The sequence below is a fragment of the Aedes aegypti genome, chromosome 2 (assembly GCF_002204515.2).
Source record: "Aedes aegypti strain LVP_AGWG chromosome 2, AaegL5.0 Primary Assembly, whole genome shotgun sequence".
Classification (NCBI taxonomy): Eukaryota; Metazoa; Arthropoda; class Insecta; order Diptera; family Culicidae; genus Aedes; species Aedes aegypti.
The window spans coordinates 242,838,182-242,856,944 of NC_035108.1; the positions used below are offsets into that span (position 1 = coordinate 242,838,182).

The 18,763-nt window shown below is 39.0% G+C and overlaps 1 protein-coding gene and 1 long non-coding RNA gene across 6 annotated transcripts in view; both read left to right on the plus strand.

Annotated features, from left to right (window-relative positions):
- The window catches only part of LOC5575438 (semaphorin-1A), a 612,610-nt gene that overhangs the window by 340,887 nt on the left and 252,960 nt on the right, over positions 1-18,763 (plus strand). The gene's annotated exons all lie outside the window — the stretch shown is intronic.
- LOC5567655 lies at positions 14,882-16,459 on the plus strand. Its single transcript, XR_002500462.1, has 2 exons — positions 14,882-15,203; positions 15,313-16,459. It is a non-coding gene; the product is annotated as an uncharacterized LOC5567655 (long non-coding RNA).

The window sequence follows — 18,763 nt, forward strand, 5'->3', positions numbered from 1 at the left end:
ATGTTTCGTTCTAATAGTAGGCCAAAAGTGTGCGTGAAGAATTGTGTGTGCAAAAGTAGAAGCTAGAAACTCATAAATTAGGTGAGAATTTGTGCTCTGAATGTGCTCTTCGTGCCAGTGCTTATGTTCCATGTTCTGCCAGATCGGCTTGTATTTCCCGCCCACAGTTCTTCGCACCCAAGCGCGACGTTTCTTTCCCCAACGGACGAGGAATTCCTGGCTACCGCCAACCAGCCAGAAGCGGACGGATTCGCCACTATATCGGTCCGAGGAGGCCCAGGGGAGCTTCACGTGGACGGAGTCCACCAGCTGGTCCGTCAATCGACCGGTAAGACAGTATCGTCCATCAATAGACCGCCATCGCTTGGGTAAGTCAACCACCATTTCAATTTGTGATCACGCCGTGACGTGTAATATATCCACGACAGCCATCAACCAAGCCGGTGCATCGACCTGTCGAACAGGTCATCGACTGCCGATTGCGTTCAACAGCAGCAATCCGGTTAGTCCAATCAATCTTTTTTCGGAGCGAAGTGCGGCGTCCGGTGAGGGCGCCGCGGAGGATTTTTTTGTGCCAGTCAAAGACTGAAGATCTAATGTGCCATTAGCGCCAAGAACCCGCAAGCGACTTTGAAGATCGAAACCTTTTTTCGATTGCGTCTTGGGTCCGCCTTCGGACCCGTGAAAATGCGTGCGTGAGTCGTTTCGTGACCGCCGCAAAGGAAGCTTATCACCAGGAGCGCAGACGGATATGTAGCTGAGCTTCCTACACGTGACGTCACGTAGAACGTAGAGCACTGAGCACAGTAGGTTAGATAGGGAGGAGTTAGAAAGCACACACAAGCTAGGAAGGAGAGAGAGAACGAAACACATACAAATAATGAGTTCGAACTAAATCAAGACTAACAATTCAAAAGGCCTCATCTCCAAAAAGTAAACAATGAGAAAAATGCAATCTTGTTTTGTCAAACAATAAATCAAATTTAAATTATGAATTTAAGCATTTTATGTTATTTTATCGTCCAGAAAGTCGATGGATAAACTGATTTATAGCTATGAATATTCATTACTATCATTTTAGCAAAAAATCCTGCTAAAAAAACGAGTCAAAGGAAATGAGGCTTTTATTTCACCAAAAGCTATGCAGCCCTTTTCATTTGTGCCCATAGACGCCGGCCGACGCTGATGAGGCCTGTGAGTTGACGCCTTTGTTTACTCTAAAATGTGTTGAGGCCTTCTAGTTGTGGCTTGTTTTTTCATCATCTTCAGATGTGGCCTTTTGAAAATCATTCAATATTCATGATAAAATACGATAATTGAAGTGTAGAAGAGTGTTACGTGGTAAAGCAAGGTACATGGGATCTCTGCAGCATGAAGAGATTCGTGCGGTCGATTAAGTAGGTATGTGATTTATTCAATCATCGTCATCGATAAACATAATGGATGTGCTAAGCGAGAGTGTCGTCGAGCAATTATATGGAAATATTTGTTCAATTGAACGTTATGTTTCATGTAATTGTAACGAAATCGTGTTATCAATAACTCGTGAAGTACACACATGCTGACACAGGTATTATTAGGTAGTATGATACAAAATACATCACTCCACAGGAACCCGACGAAAAATTTGATTATGTTCGCTGTTGAGACTATCGCTGTGTAAAATAATACATGGAGCGGAGCGGCTGAAGTATAACTTGTATCTGCTTAGTAAATTTGAAACATTTTTTCGTAATTTTTGTTCCAATTTTGTTGTTTGTTTAATAGGCCTCAACTCGGTTTCAAGTAAATATAGAAATGGGGCCTTTTTGGGGAAAGGCCGCATTTACGATTAATATCCTAATTATCGGGAAATGAGATGGGGCCTTTTAGAAAAATGATATTTTTTCAACTTTCATGCATATTTTTGCATGACTATTGTATGATACAGTAAGAATGGGCTCTTATACACTTAAATCAGCAGAAACCCGATTTGTTTACATATTGGACTTGAGGCCTTTTCAATTGTTGGTCTTGAAATCTATAGCAATAAAACATGTATGTTACCCTGAGAGCTTAAGTGAATATATCTGTCCCCAACTTAGTACCCGTCAATAAATGTTATGAGTTTCCTTCCTAGCCATTTGATTATTTAATTGTGTTTAACGTCACAGCGCGATTTGTAGTTTGATGTCTCGTCCCCCACATGATCGAGTTTGTTTTGGTGGGTTCTGATTCTCTTCCAGTTCGGTGAGATGACCATAGCTGAGTTGAGAGAGTTTGCCGATGATGAGAACTTCTCTCAAGTGAGATGTTAGGGGTACGGGTGGTCTCTCACCGATTCTCTGAGTGTCGTCGTGCGTATACGGTTATGTTGCGATAATAGGGTTTTCCCGTTTGGCCGTTTTAGTTCGTAGCCAGCTGGAACGATCCATAAATCCTTTCAAGGAGATTAAATGGACTCGCCTTCAGGGAAGTCTCATCCGGGCAATTCGAAATTGGACGCGTGGTCTCCCTAGTGGAGTGGCGCTTAAGCTGCGTGTTTTTGAAAAGGATCACCCTGGTGGCTACAAACTGTATCTTAGAAAACGAGTCAAACGATTTTTCCTAGTTTTTTGCAATTTCTCAACGTAATAGGCTGTTTTTCATCACGCCAATCTGTCATGAAACGGCTTACTTTCCTGCACTGAAGTATGTAGTGTGGAAATAGTCGTTACGCAACTGAATCCACTTTCTCATTACGCAACTGTTTTGAGTTGCGTAATTAATCATAACACAACAATTTTTCAGAACTTATATAATAATGGTGAATGCAATCTGATATAATTTCTAACTCTATGACTCGATTTTTACAGCACTCGTCGCAATTATCCTACTCGGCAAGCCTCGTAGAATAAATTTACGACTCGTGCTGTAAAAATCATCATTTTGCCACTTGTTGCGTAAACTACTATTACCAGACATGCAATTAAGCTATGTATATCGACTGGTGGGTACAGATTTGATGAATATTGTTTCCAAATAATAACGGCCAGGGGAGCACCGTCGATGCAGGAACCTACTTTCCCGGCTGACTGTTTCCTCGTCGCTCGTTATATAAACGACTGACAGTTGCACCCCCATCATCATCGTCATCATCATCATCACCATCACTATCACCATCATCGTGAATGCTACCCAACGCATATCGTTCTCTATCTGAGACTCAACCAAATCCGCCCGATGATATGACGGTAATCCTACCATTGTGTGTTGCGTAATGATTATATTCGGATCTAATTAATTTCATTCAAATTTATTCCGCTGTTAGAATCTACTGTTCCGTAACCGCCGTAACGAGGGGATTTTGTGACTGCGTTTCTCTCTCTTCCCTGGCAGTGCCGCGTTTTGATGGTGACAGATGACGAGAGGATCCGATTGTTATCGCTTTGGATTGCGTTTTGCCAGGAATTGTGCGGTTCGGGTGCTGCATAATGGGGGTTTCGTGCTCGGAAAACTGTTGTTCTGTTCTGCTGAAATTGAGCAGTGCGTGCCGATGTATTTTTCCAATTCGAATTAATTATAGTCGGTTAGGCTATACTCTCCGTCAAAGTTGGGTTCAATGTCAGACAGAAGCTTTTCAATTTCCTGTTCCGTGGAAGCATATAAATGAATAGTTACTTTTTTCGAGGATAACACCGCTTTGGGGCCTTCCTTAGCCGAGTGGTTAGAGTCCGCGACTACAAAGCAAAGCCATGCTGAAGGTATCTGGGTTTGATTCCCAGTCGTACCAGGATTTTTTCGTAATGGAAATTTCCGTGACTTTCTCATAAGAACACTAAGCTGAGAAGCAGGCTCTGACCCAGTGAGGACGTTAATGTCAAGAAGAAGAAAAAGAAGAAGCACATGAGCTGCATACTCGAAAATCAGGAGCATATTAGGGCAAACCGACTAGAAAGTGGGTACCAAAACGCGAAGTACCAAAAACGATGTGAGGAAGAGACGAAATGTATGCAGGATGACGGCCGTGTCAGTCCTCTGTTGACACGTGGAAGCATGAGGACTTGTTAGAACTGGGACTATATTTGACGCTCCTTACAGGTTGTCGGCTCATAATTTTACGTGGGGCTGTTAACCTTAGAATATTCTCTTGTTGGGGCATAAGTTGTAACATTCTATGTTTACAAAACATTCATACATGTGTGCTGTTCAGATGGTGCTTAGTTTTCAATGCACAAGTTACATAATCATAGTTTCAAGTAAATGGAATAACTAAAAAGGAACTTACGTAAATGGAAGTTTGAGTGCACTTTAAAATATACAGCAGAAAAAACTCCGACAACGCTTTTGATTGCTTCATCTTGCAAAATCCTAATCCTAAGATATCTTCCTAAGCACATTGAGCGACGTTACTCCAAGTGAGACGGATCCTGCTTGATCTAAATACGTGACTTTTCTACTTTGAGGTAAATTGGCATTCTTGATGCCGACGAGACTGGCAAAAGTTGACATTATGAAAGTAACGCTTCAAGCTAGAAATTTACGGAGTGTCCAGGACTGAGTGCACTCACTTCCAGATTTGCCACCCAGGGGGAAAACGATGGCCCAATCTTCGGGATTTGCTTGCTTTTTCCCATGGGTGAAGGTGTGGGTACTATCCTCATTTAGTTTTACGTAATATATATCACGCAAGCGGAAGTGAAAACTTCGTCGATTACAGCGTGGGGTGAGAGGGGAATGACAAGGGGGCTGACATCGCTGGCAGCGATGGTTAGGAGCAAAACTTTTCTCGTTTTCCTTAATCAAATCAAAAAGCTCGAAATAATGAGGTGGCTTCCGAACCGAAACGGGTGGGTGGCACTGTGAGATGCGATCGTTTTAAATTACAGAGATTTTTCTGGGGATAACAAGTTGGATTGCGAAATGTTTATCAGTGTTGAGGGCATTTTTAATGATTGTTTAGTTTTTAGGCTTGGTGCTTGTAGGAAAAAGGTGTTCATGACTGTAAGAAAACGAAATTGCGCCATGGAAAATCAAAAAATTATGCATGACTAGTGGTCCCGGCAAACTTCGTCTTGCCATCAAGTAGGCTGTTGAAAAACGCTATGGATCGTCCCATACAAAATGACAGTTCCGTGCACTCTTGTTTTTCCAACTTTCCCGGTAATTATCCTGCGAGTTTTATACACACAAACACGTCGGAACCCTTGACGAACAAAACGGAGGAAGAATCATTCGAATGTGTTGACCCGTTCGTAAGCCATTTCGTGACATACAAACACCAATCCATTTTTATTTATATAGATAAATAGAGCTATTTACCATTTAATTTTAATTGTTTCATACTAAGCCTGTTTCACCGGACTCAGTGAATTTCACCGTAATTTCAAGAGCTGAATGTTTCGGTATATCACACCGTAATCCGTCAAAATTTTACAGATTCCGGTGAATTTTTATAAAAAAACTGTACACTTGAAAGTACCTTGTTTATTTATTTTACCAAACTGTTCAGCCATTGAGATTTTACCGGAATCCGTAAAATAATTTAGGTTTTAATAAAATTGAAGGTATCTTTTTCTTAACACTTCAGTCGTCGCGCTGTTGTATTTTGTACAACACCGCTGAAAAAAGCTCGCTTTTCGTTCGCAACAGCAGCGCGGTGGTTTTGGCGATAGCAAACCACGTGACGACTGGAATGTTAAATATGCATTAGTGCCCTTAAGTTCTATATCGAACGAAACGTTTTCGTAATACAAATTTTCAGTGTTTATGTGAAATTAAATTTTTTTCATGGAATTTTTCATTTTTAGTTCCTTATGGGTCATACTTATATTTGTGATGTTCTTTTAAACCGTTTACTGAAACAACATTCTACTTTAAAGGATTTGTTTTTTCGTTGCCATTGAATAACTACTTTTGTTTTGAAATTATTTTAATTTTATATGGAGTAGTCTCATTTTTATTGGTAAAATAAATAGGCTGCCATGCTTGTAGGTTAATCGAATGAAAAAAAAACCTCACATTCAGGAATTTACTTTCCACGGTGTATTTTTGAATAATATGCAGATTCAACTTGCTTAACATGAAATGTCAGTCATGTCATGTCGCAACTCCTACCCTCTCGGAGTTCCTATCTCCAACTGGATTTAAACTCGTCGATTTGAATTTCGGATGTACGGTTGCGGTTTCGTTCGTTCCGAATAATTATGCTAATAAACGAAATAATAGGAAGAATAAAACGGCGGAAAAGAATTTCTGCCACTCCTCATACCATCGTCATTAAAAGGCACGACATTGACGATGAGTCAGAACAATTCCGTCTGAACTGACTGTCACAGAATCCAGAATCCAGAAGCCATAACGAGATGTTGAGTCGGGTAATGGCAACTTTCTCTTCTGCATTCCATTCTCTAATAACGAGAGAACAAACTTACAGACCTACACACACGCACGTTTCCCAAACTCTGCCTCAGACTGACATCAATTTTATGGCTCAGCTAACGAGAAACTCCGCTGTGGACCTAACCGAAAACTTATGGTTATTTTCATTATTATTCGCTCGTTGGGATTTGCGTAACGACCACGGACAGGGACGGACTTTCGGTTTCTACTGGGGAATGTCAAAGCTGAAACAAGCCAGCGAGTGAGGAAGTAACGTACCGAGCTGGTGGTCTCTCGGTTTTTGGATATTGGATGATATGATGACTCATCATCACTGACTGGACGTATGAGCCTCTTGGACTTATCATTGTGTTGCACAATGTCTTCATGCGTCAAGTATTGAAATCACGCAAAAAAAACCTCATAAAATATATTAGCAGATATCATTGCAAATGTTTGTTGTACGGAAAACTGTTCCTATTTCAGAATTATTTTTACAAGAAAACAGCACAAGTTTAGTTTAAGCTTGATAGAAAGAGTACTTTGTTCTAAGTATAATACAATTTTATTACGCTTCAAAATATCTTAATTTTGATAATACAGCGTAACAAAAATTACACTATTGCGTGTCTCAAGAATCAAATTATGTATCTCTAGTAGATTTGGGGTTGCTGAATCTGATGTCGTGCTCATAAATGTTCCAGCACGTCACAATATTTAGCTACAGGCCGCCAAAGTTGTAAAAAAAACACTGGTTCACTTGATGTTTACATAAAATTTAAAGTATGATTTATAAACGAGTAGTGTTTGATTCGTTGAATCTGTTGCATGCTCCTTTATGGGCGAGCGACGGAATCCGGATCAAGCATGTCCGTGTTGTCCTAGTGTTTTCTTGTGGATGTGCAAAGGACTCCTCGGCTTCTATAAAGCACGTTACGGCTCTACCCCATTCGGCATAAAGCCATTTGGCATAATGGCCATTTGGCATAATTTATAAAAATATATTATTTTTCTTTCATATTTCAAAGCGTTAATGCTTGAAATGTTTGTCTAAGACGAGTAAAGTTAAAGGGAAAATATTGACCATGCTAGTTCAAAGAAGTTAATGTGAAATACAAGGAATCACTTCAAAATAGACTCGTTGCTTTTTGTGATTGTTTTTGTGATTGCCTCCCACCCCAGTCGGTTGGGTATCTATGCCCGTCGACGCCGTCGTGATCTTCTAAGACATAAAATTCCTGATCCTGTCTTCCTTCGGAAGGGAAGTAAAACCGTTGGTCCTGGCCCATGAGTTTATGGGTTCTATATGTAGGGTCTCAGGTGTGTGTGGCTGCATATCTGGGTGTCGAGATTTTAAGGCTTCTATCATAGACCCAGCCGACGTTAAACAAACAACTGGCGCCGAACAATTGGGTTTATTCTACGAGTGGCATGAGGTGATAATTGTCGGTCTTGTATAGCGAGGTGTCAAAACTCGACTCCAGTGAAGTGACTCGCCGTGTAAATCGAATGAAGAGTCACTTCAGTCAAGTCGAAAATTGTCATCACGCTATACGAAACCGACGATTCTCACCTCACGCCACTCGTAGAATAAACCCAAATGCTAGTAGGTCAGGAAAAAATATGCAGAAGACTTTTTAGTCATAGTTCATAATTGCGACGTCTTATAGATTCTCCATGCTTAAATATGATTGAAAAAATATATTTTTGGGTGAATTATGCCCGGTGTCTGGGATTCCAAGAGTCCGGGCAATTCTAATCAACACGATAGCAAGGCAACCCGATGTGAATAAACATCGATCTTGGCGTGCCTATGTGATTCGTTACGCTGCAAACTAAAAAGAAAAGCTTACTTTTGAAAGAAGGTGGAATTTACATTATACAGTCGACTCTCCACATCTCGATGTTCTACATCTCGATATCTCTCCCTATGTCGATGATTTTTTCGGTCCCTTCAATCTGCATACATTTTCACTCTCCATATCTCGATATCCTCCTTATCTCGATATCTCCATATCTCGATGTGATTTTCGTTCCCAATTTTCTCTCCGTATGTCGATATGCCCATTATCAAAGGCTACTAGACTAGATTTTAGAGATTCAAAACAATTTGCGAAGACAAAATGACATCTGTTTGTTTTTGATTTTCCTGGCAACGGAGTGATTTTCAATCTAGTATTCGTTAAAAATTTGTTCTATGTCTCGATCTCTCCCTATCTCGATGGTCCCTTTGATATCGAGATGTGGAGAGGCGACTGTAGTAATAAGTCAATTTTTGAATGCCTAAAGTGCTCGCTAATTGTAGAACACGTCATTAGGAATACACGTACTGTTTAACAATAGGCGAATTACCCTGATAAATAAATAACAGTGTATCAACTGGTTTTTATAGCATTTGAGGCGAAGCATACCTACTGAGACTTTCCTTTTTTAGAACATTGAATGTTCTTCATATTTAATTTCTGCGCCCTCATATATAAAAAAAAATAATTTCAATATAATTTAAGGCTAGACAAAACGGTTTCATGTGACTATGTTTTCAGCTACGTAAAACTCGTGACACCCAAGCCACGGTCAAAAAGAGCATCATTAAATTAATTAAAGTGAGCTCACTCTAAGGTGCCAACATTTATACTTCTCATATTACTCTTTCATGAAACTATACGAATAAGAACTCGCAGCTATAACATTACACGTGGGTTATGAAAAGGGTCCGCGTGATCTGTGGGGATTTGAATTCGAAACTTGTAACCAACTGCGTTATTGGGTCATCAAGTGGCTCGATAGCTTAGTTGGTAAAGCGCTCGTCTAGCATACAAGAGTCCTGGGTTCAAATCCCAGCCGAGCACGTGGATTTTTTCCTAATTTTACCCATAATTTATCCATCTTTACCACGCGTAATGAGCTAATTTATTTAATAACCATACGGATTGGATTACCGAAAAGCTCAATATATATGTTACTATACTAATTTTGAGAAAATAATGTTTCACACTTTAATATATACTATTATATTATATACACTTTAATATATATTATTATATTTTTCCTACTTCATTTATGTTCTCCTGTATACTAAAAAATAGGGTGGCCATTTCATTATTAAAAGCAGTAAATAAGGATCATCTAGAAACATCGCATCAATTTCACTGGTCATTTATGCTGCCTCAATTAAAAAAGTAATCTATCTATCTGTACAAAACTTGACTGAACAATATGTCGATATTTGTGATAACAAAACATTCAAAGATTTTGGATAATGCTAATCAAATAATATCAATTTAAAAAATCATCTTACAGTCTCTAAAGAAAAATTCGGCACCTCTGATGTCTAATTATTGGAGAAAATAAAAATTAAACTGAGGCAAATTCATGGCACAAATCTCCCAAATGGCGGGGAACGTGCCTCTGGAGCCGGCCTTCTGAAGTTTTCAGTTCAAACGGATGTTCAGATCTCCAGATTCGTGCTCTTGTAAATTAGAGTTTTGGCTTCGAATCATCTTTCATTATTTGAAATAGAAGCATGAAACGAGCTCACCAGTTAATATTTCATTCTCTATTGCGCAACAAGAAGCTGCCCAACAAAACGCGAAAAAGAAACGTCTTCGGCGATGTGAAAACCGAATTCACATGCTTGGGCTTCTCAAACCGCGATTCTTATTTTAATACAGTGGAATTCCGTTTTCTGCATGCTCCCTTTTTTGGCAATATTTTTGAGTATCATTAAAATTTGTATTTTTTTATATATATAATTGCGTAAGCAAGCCAGGTTTATGCGTACCGCATTCCGGAGTTCAATTTTCGTGGATATTTACTCAACTCGCTACAAGTGATAGAGCTCTCGTGCGCCATTATTAAATTCTTCGCAACTTTTCATGGAGTCATCAATCTCTATGAGTATCTCAACTAGAGTTCCAACCTCTCAGGCATTCACGTTATATGACCAGCCCTTTTGAGTATGTCGGTGGGTGAAAATATATGATTTCTCTTGGCTTGGCCTAGTTCGTTTGAACAAAGCACAAACATTGACACAAAAGCAACAACAAGTCTATGACTCTCAGAGTTTCTATCATAAATTTCGTGTTACCTTTTCAGCTCTCTTATCTTTTCTATAGTGGAATTCAAATTATTGTGTATATAAACGCATACCACAACAATAGAAGCAAACCAAGCAAAAAGTCGTGTCAATGAAGTTTTTATGAAATTTATGAAAATCAAGGTGAGGACCGCATGAAATAATCAAAATATTACTTACAAGATCCTAGTGATCTCTAGCCGGATCTAGGAGTTTTCTAACTGGATTTTTGATATTCCGTACAAAAACCTATGTTCTTATAGTGGGTCTTCTGAGATTTTCTAGCGGATTTTTAAGGATACTTAGCGAAATCTGAATATCACAATCGGACATCAGGTGTTTCTTCTGAGAAATAATTACTTGTTTTAGGGGATGCTATGCGCAGTGTTGATAGACTCAGACTCAAAACTCAATTAATTACACTCTCCCATGAGAGCAAACTCATTAGAGATCTGCTTGCCAAATCTCACGCATGAGATTTTGATGCAAAATCAACTCAATCAACTCAAACCGAAAAAAATGATTCAGTCGCAAAACCCGTCAAAAACTTGTGAAATCCGAATATTGTTGTTTACGTTAGAAACGAGAACTATAATTTTACCAGACCAACAAGAACTTATTACCATGTGTGAGTAAACTGTGGAAATACGAGACAATGTGTCAAAAAGGTGAGCCAACTCATCCATGATTTTTTGACTGCTGAGTTGCGTGATTTACAACTCACGCATGAAAAATCTCAAGCGTGAGTTATAAGAAATTGAGTTTTTCACAACACTGGCTATGCGAAATATTGCAAATTCTTGTAAACTCGTAGGATTTCAAAGGTTTACTGTAAAATTCTAGCGGAATACTGTAGATCCTTGAGAATTTCGAAAAGGTTTACAGCAGTATTTGGAGATTGCTAGTGATAATTTGGAAAGCCCTTACAAACTTTTGAAATTTTACACAGAGGCTTAAGAGTTTTCACTAATATTGCAGCGGAATCTTGGGTAGATGTTAATCCCTTTCTGATTCCTACGCAAGGTCCTGTGGATTCTTAGCGAGCTTCTTCAGAGTTTTAGCAGGTTTCTGTGGTTTCTTTATGGACATTTAAAATTTCTTATTCAGCAGTCTTATCCAGGCTTTCATAGTGGGATCCTGTGAATTTCCGTTCAATTCGTATGATTGATTAACATACAGGCTCAACCTCTGTAACCAAATTTAAACTCATTTCAAAATGAAGTCTTATCAATTAATTGTGAGCTGAATTGTGTACAAAATTATGATAAATGGTATATTTTGTTGAAGTCTTAGTCAATATTCTGTTCCGAATATCATATTTTTGTGTGCAGCTTTGATTGTAGTTAATCGTATTCTACGGAAATCCACTTTGAAAAGGGGCTGTTTGGAAGTCTGACCATCATTTGGTTCCATAATGGTGATGTGTCAACGTTCAAATGATATTCTTGAAATTAAAAAAATGGGTTCCAATTTTGGCACGATCCCACTGTATTAATAAGGTGCCGAAAAGCTCGTATTCAAAATAAGATAAGACGACAAAATGAGAATAAAAACTACATACACATTTTCAGTCACAGAATAAAAAAGGTAATTTGTGTTTAATTTACAAATTTTTTGAAATACATGAAGTAACAGTAGAAATTCTATAACGGGACTTGACTTGATTAATTCACTTATCTTGAATTTTTCAAAAAAGTACAGAAGAGCAGTTTTATTGACAGAAGTCTATCAAACGCCATTCTTTAACTAATTTAATATTTGTCATGTTTTAATCGACTTTTTTCTTTTTTCAATTACAGGTATGCAAATTTCCTTGAGACGCTTAAGCCGCAAATAGTAAGATTTTCCTAAGTAGTAAGATTTATCATATATCCGTAAGGTACTAATTGTAACCGTTCAAATTCCACGAGGTTTCGCTTAAACTCGGTGGCTTAGGCGCCACTCCCGGAAACCGAGAGACCACCGGTCGTTTTCAACTTTGCCCGACTACTTTGAGACTTTTCCCTCAGGGGACTCGTGAACGGCTTTACTAACTTCTCCCTCACCTTGACGAACCTTCTAACTTCACGCCAAAAATTTCTTTCGACCCACAAAAACTTTTACCCCAAGACCTTAAACTCGTTCAACCCGATCGTAACCTAAATGGAGTTTGGAAGTCTGAAAGGCCAACCTACCATAAAACGAAAGGCAAAACGTACCGTAAAACGGGGTAACTTTGATAATGCGGGTAACTTTGATAGTGAGAGATCCACAACATATTAAACGAAATAACGAAGTTTCTGTTAATCAGTTAAGCAAAACGAATGCAAAAGTAGAAAGTATTAGTATGACACTTCATGTCAAAGCTATTTTTGTTGGAATCAAGTGAATTTAAGGATTTATATGCAAATATTAAAAATTTATTAGATTTTAGCATTTTTGCAACGCTTGTTCTATGATCACTATTTAATGAAGTCATAATGAGTTCGTCACTTATCCTTGACAGCCTAGTTATAGTAGAACATGAATTCGGTCTCAAACCTCTTAGCAAATACTATTTTTACAAACTGGGACCATTTTTGTAATCTGAGTTAGAAATTTTCATATAGCGTTAAACGCCTACAGGTATACAACGCCCAATAAATGTTCCGTAATTCATTCAATTTTTTTCGACTATCAAAGTTATCCCAAAACAGAAAAACGACTTTCTTTTAATTATATATCCATTTAAAATAAATCTTTTGGCAAACTATCAACTGCAATCGATAGTTAGGATACCAGTACTTGTTTTAAAAATATAAATTATAATTCTTTGAAACAACATGTATAAATATTCCAGTTTTCTTCGAAAAAACTATCAATGTTACCCCGTTTTACGGTATATAAAAGGGTGAATTCTCTAAATTGCCCAAAACGGAAAAATCAATTGTCTTTCGAACTTCAACTACTCTTTATTAATGGAAACTCATTCGGGTTGGCCATGAAAAAGTTTTCCACGTACCTGCGCAGGATTTTCGGTGACTCGATGACGTTTGACGTATCTGGCGGTTGCCGGCGAAGGACGGTCGTCGCTATTGTTCGCTCCTCGGAGCAATGGCGGGAACGTAGCTTGTCCGCTGACGCTGCTGTGATGGCGGCAGCGACGAAGGGTCGGAGGCCGAATTAACGTTGCGGAGAAGGTGGAGGCTGGACGGAAGGCTTCCGATTTGGTCTTCTACGAGAGCCGCACCGACGGTTTGTCGTGCTTCCCGGGTTTGACTGCCTCTACAGGGTCGAGGCCAATGTACCGGCACACGGCTTTGCCTTGGGGGCTCTGACCGCACACGATGGAATGAAACTCCGTACCTTCAGATTTGGTCCGATCCGACGTACGACGACAATTGGCTACGTACGGGGATTGCGCTCTCGGACTCCGTTCACCGGGGTTGTAGCGTAAGGTGAACTTACGACGGTTTTGGCGACCGTCGGAGATCTTCGTTCGAAGGGTTGACGAACTTCACCACCCTCCGTTTAGCTACCTTAGAGGCGGGCCTTAGCGGATCCCGAGCTCGAATGCTTGACGATGATGGCGCCGGAGGCACCACGGGTGAACCCCAAACTGACTCCACTTGTCGAAACTCTCAAACCAGCCCGTAATACAAAAAGCGCCTAAGCGCTGGAAAGTCCAACGCGAATGGCGAAATTAGTCAAAAATTGTACTAATTTAAAAGTCTAAAATTTACCTTTTTGCACGATTTTACGGATTAACGAATAGAAGATTCGCGGAACCACGGTCAAAGGGGCCGGAAACACGTACAATTTACTACAAATACACAAAAGACACAAAAACCGTTTTAAACACTTCACATAACATTCACCTCTTTACACAAAACTACCTTCGGTACGTTAACGAAGGGCACAGAAAAATCTAATAACTCGAAACTATAGGTTCGTCAAGATGGTGTACATGAGTTACATATATTCAGGAGCCATTGCTGCACTCACTACGTCTCTTTATGGCATACATTTAGCCTAGACACAAACCAATTACATGCAGTTTCTATTTCGCGTTCCCATGAGGCAAAGTCAAAATGAAAATTCAAAACTAAATCCAAAATACCTTTCGTCGATATTTACAGAAAGTTATTTTATTTCACAAATTTTACTTAACAATTTCAAACTTTAATTCTACTTAAAAAGAGACAAACGTCAAATCGTTTTTCTGTTACCTCAATTAAACCAAAATTCAAAATATTATCTTAAAATCAACGAATTCAAACAAAAATTATTTTGCTTAAAAAGAAAAAAACGTCCCAACGTTACATTATATTGTATCAGTAATATGTTTTAATTTAACTAAGCCATTGCTACCTGAAAAAAAGATTGCAACAAACCATAAGTGAATTACTTTGGTCGCAATTTTTGGCACAGGTGTGTTTGTTTTGCAATGTAACGATACCGTCAAACTCTACTCCATCAATATGTGCCCTCAGAGACGAAACGCTCTCGCAGTTGTGCAAAAGAATCAAAACAAAGATGACTCAGCGACTCAGAAGGGTTTAAACCACCTGAAGACGACCGGTTCTCGTTCTCCGTGGTCGAGAGAGAGAGTGTGAAAATATTGTTTAGCAACAAACGACAACCAGATGAAGAGCCTAAGAAGATTTCAGCGCGAAATGCAAAGCAAAACAAAACATAAAACCAGTTGAACGATTCCAAACGTGTTCATTCTTGTCCAACTTTGCTTGTCTTTGTTCGGTTGAGCGGTTCGCTAAGCCGATCGATCGTCATTGGTTAGTTCATTCGCAGACGTTGACCAGATATGGTGCAGGTGAAATTAGTGTGATTAATAAAAAAATTGCTCGTTTTGTTCAACGTTTAAAAGTGAACTTTTACCAGGAGTTCAGTGTTGAAAATAAGTGATTTCGTGTTACTTACAGGTGCATGCCGCAAAGGACCAAAATGTCTATCTTGAGCTGAGTGCTTCGGAAGAATGCTTCTCGGAAATGGAGCGCTACTGTCTGTTGATTGAAGAGGGATAATAACCCAGCCCAAGGCCCCCCATGCCTTGCCAATATACGCAACTCTGACTCATACCTCCCTACGTGACTGCGGACCCGGATTTGGAGAAACTGACGACGAAGAATCCGCACTGCCTGAACCTTTGAAACGAAAAGCTGCCGATTCCGACAACTTCAACATTGACGAAGATTTTACTTCCAAGAATATACTCCACGGTAAAAAGAACAAAAACTGACAAAGACGAAAGCACGGGAAAGACGCAAAGATGGCACTCCCGAAGGATATTATCGAGCTTATGAGAAAATCTGGCTGTCGAACGGTGACACCTCTGATATCGACCATTTCGGCTCTGCTGCTGCTTCTGACAGTGCTTGCCCTCGGAGAGCACTTTCTATTCGCCTCACTCGGAAGCGGCACCGGCAGCGATAGGTTCTACGGGAAGCACGACTTCAAGAAGCTGATCCAATAAAATTGTCACACAGAAATTAATTATTTTTGAGTGCTCGTATTCTGCCGTCCTCCCCTTGCCGTTATCCCACTGAATCTCCACGTAATCTCCTAAATGTGGCAATATTTTCGGATTAATGACGTTATCGGTTGTCGTTGCCGAGGGTTAAGGCAGCTTGAAGACGAAACAGCGAAACGCCCGGTGTATGTGTGTGCGTGTTGAAACGAGCTTTGATGTTCGTTACTCGGATGGCCGTCGTCGATGATTGGAGCTGGAGAGCGACGAGCCTCTTCAATATTTTTGAAAGCTTAACCACAATTGTTCAAGCAACCGAACGGCGATACGATAGCGGCGATGATTTAGGGGACGATAAGAATGAGTAATGGTGATTTCGATAGGGGTTAAACTGTGTTCTAGGCAGATTAAGAAGAGATTAGTGGTAGCCTTCAGATTTCTTTCTTTTCATAAAATGTGAAATTGAAAGTGATAGGATATGCGACTTGAAGGAAATGTGCTTAAGTAGTGTCTAGATGTGTTTTTTAGGTAAAATTAATTTTACATGAATTATACACTTAAAAAGAGACAAAATGTCAAATAAATCAATGCTTCGATTGTAATTAATCCTCCATTTAATTTTGAAAGAAACCCATGAAATCCTCCATTTTGAAAAACCTTGGACTTGCATCGTAGCTTAAGTTCTATTAAAACAAGGTTTAAAAGCTTATTACAATAGTAACACCAATATACTTCGCATTACCTCTCGAAAAAAATAATGCTCCTTATGTACTGAATATTTACAGAAAATTCAGTAACTCAAATATAACGCCAAATCGGAATACATAATTCACAGCTAAAAATTAACGTAAATTTCAATAGATTTTCAAGCACATATTTCGAATTTCTCGTGAAAAACTCAAGCACTTCTAGTTGAACAATCAATATAAATTCAATGAATTACACATGATGCTTCAACAATACATTAGTTTGGTTTATTTTCACAGCAGTCTTTAGTTTCCAGTTCCCTGCTTTTAAATTTTTGTTCGAAATATATTGCAGGACTCGCATAGTTCATATTTCAACTTTCTGAACACCTACTAAAACTTTTCCTCATAAATATGTCTCTTCCAAAAATCTCGATTCCGGTGTGCCAAGTTGAAATTGATTTACTTTCCATCACGAACGAAGCGTGAAGCCACATTCAATCGATAACTAAAGCAAATAGGACATAATCGAACAAACTGCAGACACCTGTTTACAGTGCAGCGCCTGGTGCAGTAACGCTATCTTTCCATATTCCATCCCTTAGTTATGCCAAAGTCCCAAAAGTTGCTCCACTTGCATGTTGCCTTCCGTGCCTTGCCTTGGCGATGTGGTTGATCTATGTTTGCTCATCTATCTCCAGTGTAGGACACCTCACATCCTCACCAATCATAAGTTCCGCACTGAGCACGTGCTTCGAGAGTGCACCATCGTCGTTCATCGACAGCACAGGACTCAGGTGTTCATCTTATCGCTGTCGACACGGTTGCACAAGATAGTATCCCACCCTGCACGTGGAGCCTCGAGTCGACTACTGCGTCATACGTGCCACAACCTGGGCCAAAAACCAGTGACGGAAGAGTGTTGGCATCTGCTGCCTCCGCACAGTGGGACGAAACTAAAAATTGATGGTCAAAACCTCCTGGAGGGACATTTTTTTAACTTTAGTAAAGACTTTGGTTCTTTTTCAAACAAAGATCAGCAGAAAACTTTCAAAAACTAATAAACTATTTAAAATCTATTTAATATATATATACAAACTCTATCAAGGCCGTACTTATTATTATGGAGGATCCATCCACGACGAAGAAAGCTCTCCAGAGAATTCAAAATAAAATTTTGAAAATGATTCTGAAGCTTCCTCCCTGGTACCAATGAGTTACATAGAATATCCAATGTTGAAACAAATGTCAAATAAAATAAGTAATAATTTCAGGCAAAAATCGCTACAATCTTCTATTACCACGATTAATGCGTTATATGTTTAGGATAAGTTAGGTTAAGTATATTTAAAGCGTTTTTTTTCTCTTATAAGCAGGTGAAATCAACTCACCTGTAAAAATCTGAACTGCTACGTCAAATGAAATGTAATATGTTGTTAACAAAATGTTAATAAAATCTTAAATTTGTTTTACCAAATTAGGATGATAGTGTTGTCTAATAACACAGAATACCTAGATATAAAAATGAATGTAATGTTAGGAATGATACTAATAAGGAAATTAAAAAAAATGTACGAGACCGCTTTCCGAAATTGACGGACTAGACTAGATAAAATCACTAAACTTAAGTAAACACATGAAGCAATTGTAGAGATAGATTGAATTAAAGAATCTATGACAAAAGGTCGAAAGGACAGAAGGTCGAAAAACAAAAAGTCGAAAGGACAAAAGGTCGAAGAACAAATAAGGAGGGTCAAGAGGTCGAAAATCTATTTTCAAAGAAGGAAAAATTTCCCACCAAACAAATCATTTTAGACCTTTTGTCTTTCTAGTAGTGTTTGATCCTTAGACCTTGACGCTTGCTCCTGCGGGGGCGGGTGATGAGGGCAGGATCAAACATGTCGCGCGTTTGTAGAGAAACACCTTGAGAAACTCTTATAGGCGTTTCTGACAAAACCTTTAACAAATTTCTTCAAAATCTCTGGAATACACCTTTGAAGATTTTTTTGGAAGAACTCCTGTAGGAATCTTTGGAAGTTCTGTTAGAGTAACTACTGGAAAATCGGTGGAAAAACCTCTGAAGGAAATCTTGGAAAAGTATTTCAGAAAATTTTAAGAACAATCCCTATGGAATCTTCTGGTTGAGTATTTCGAATCAGAATTCAATGCAAGTAGAAGGAAAATAGTGACTCTAGAAATCATTTTGGTTGAAAAAGAGAC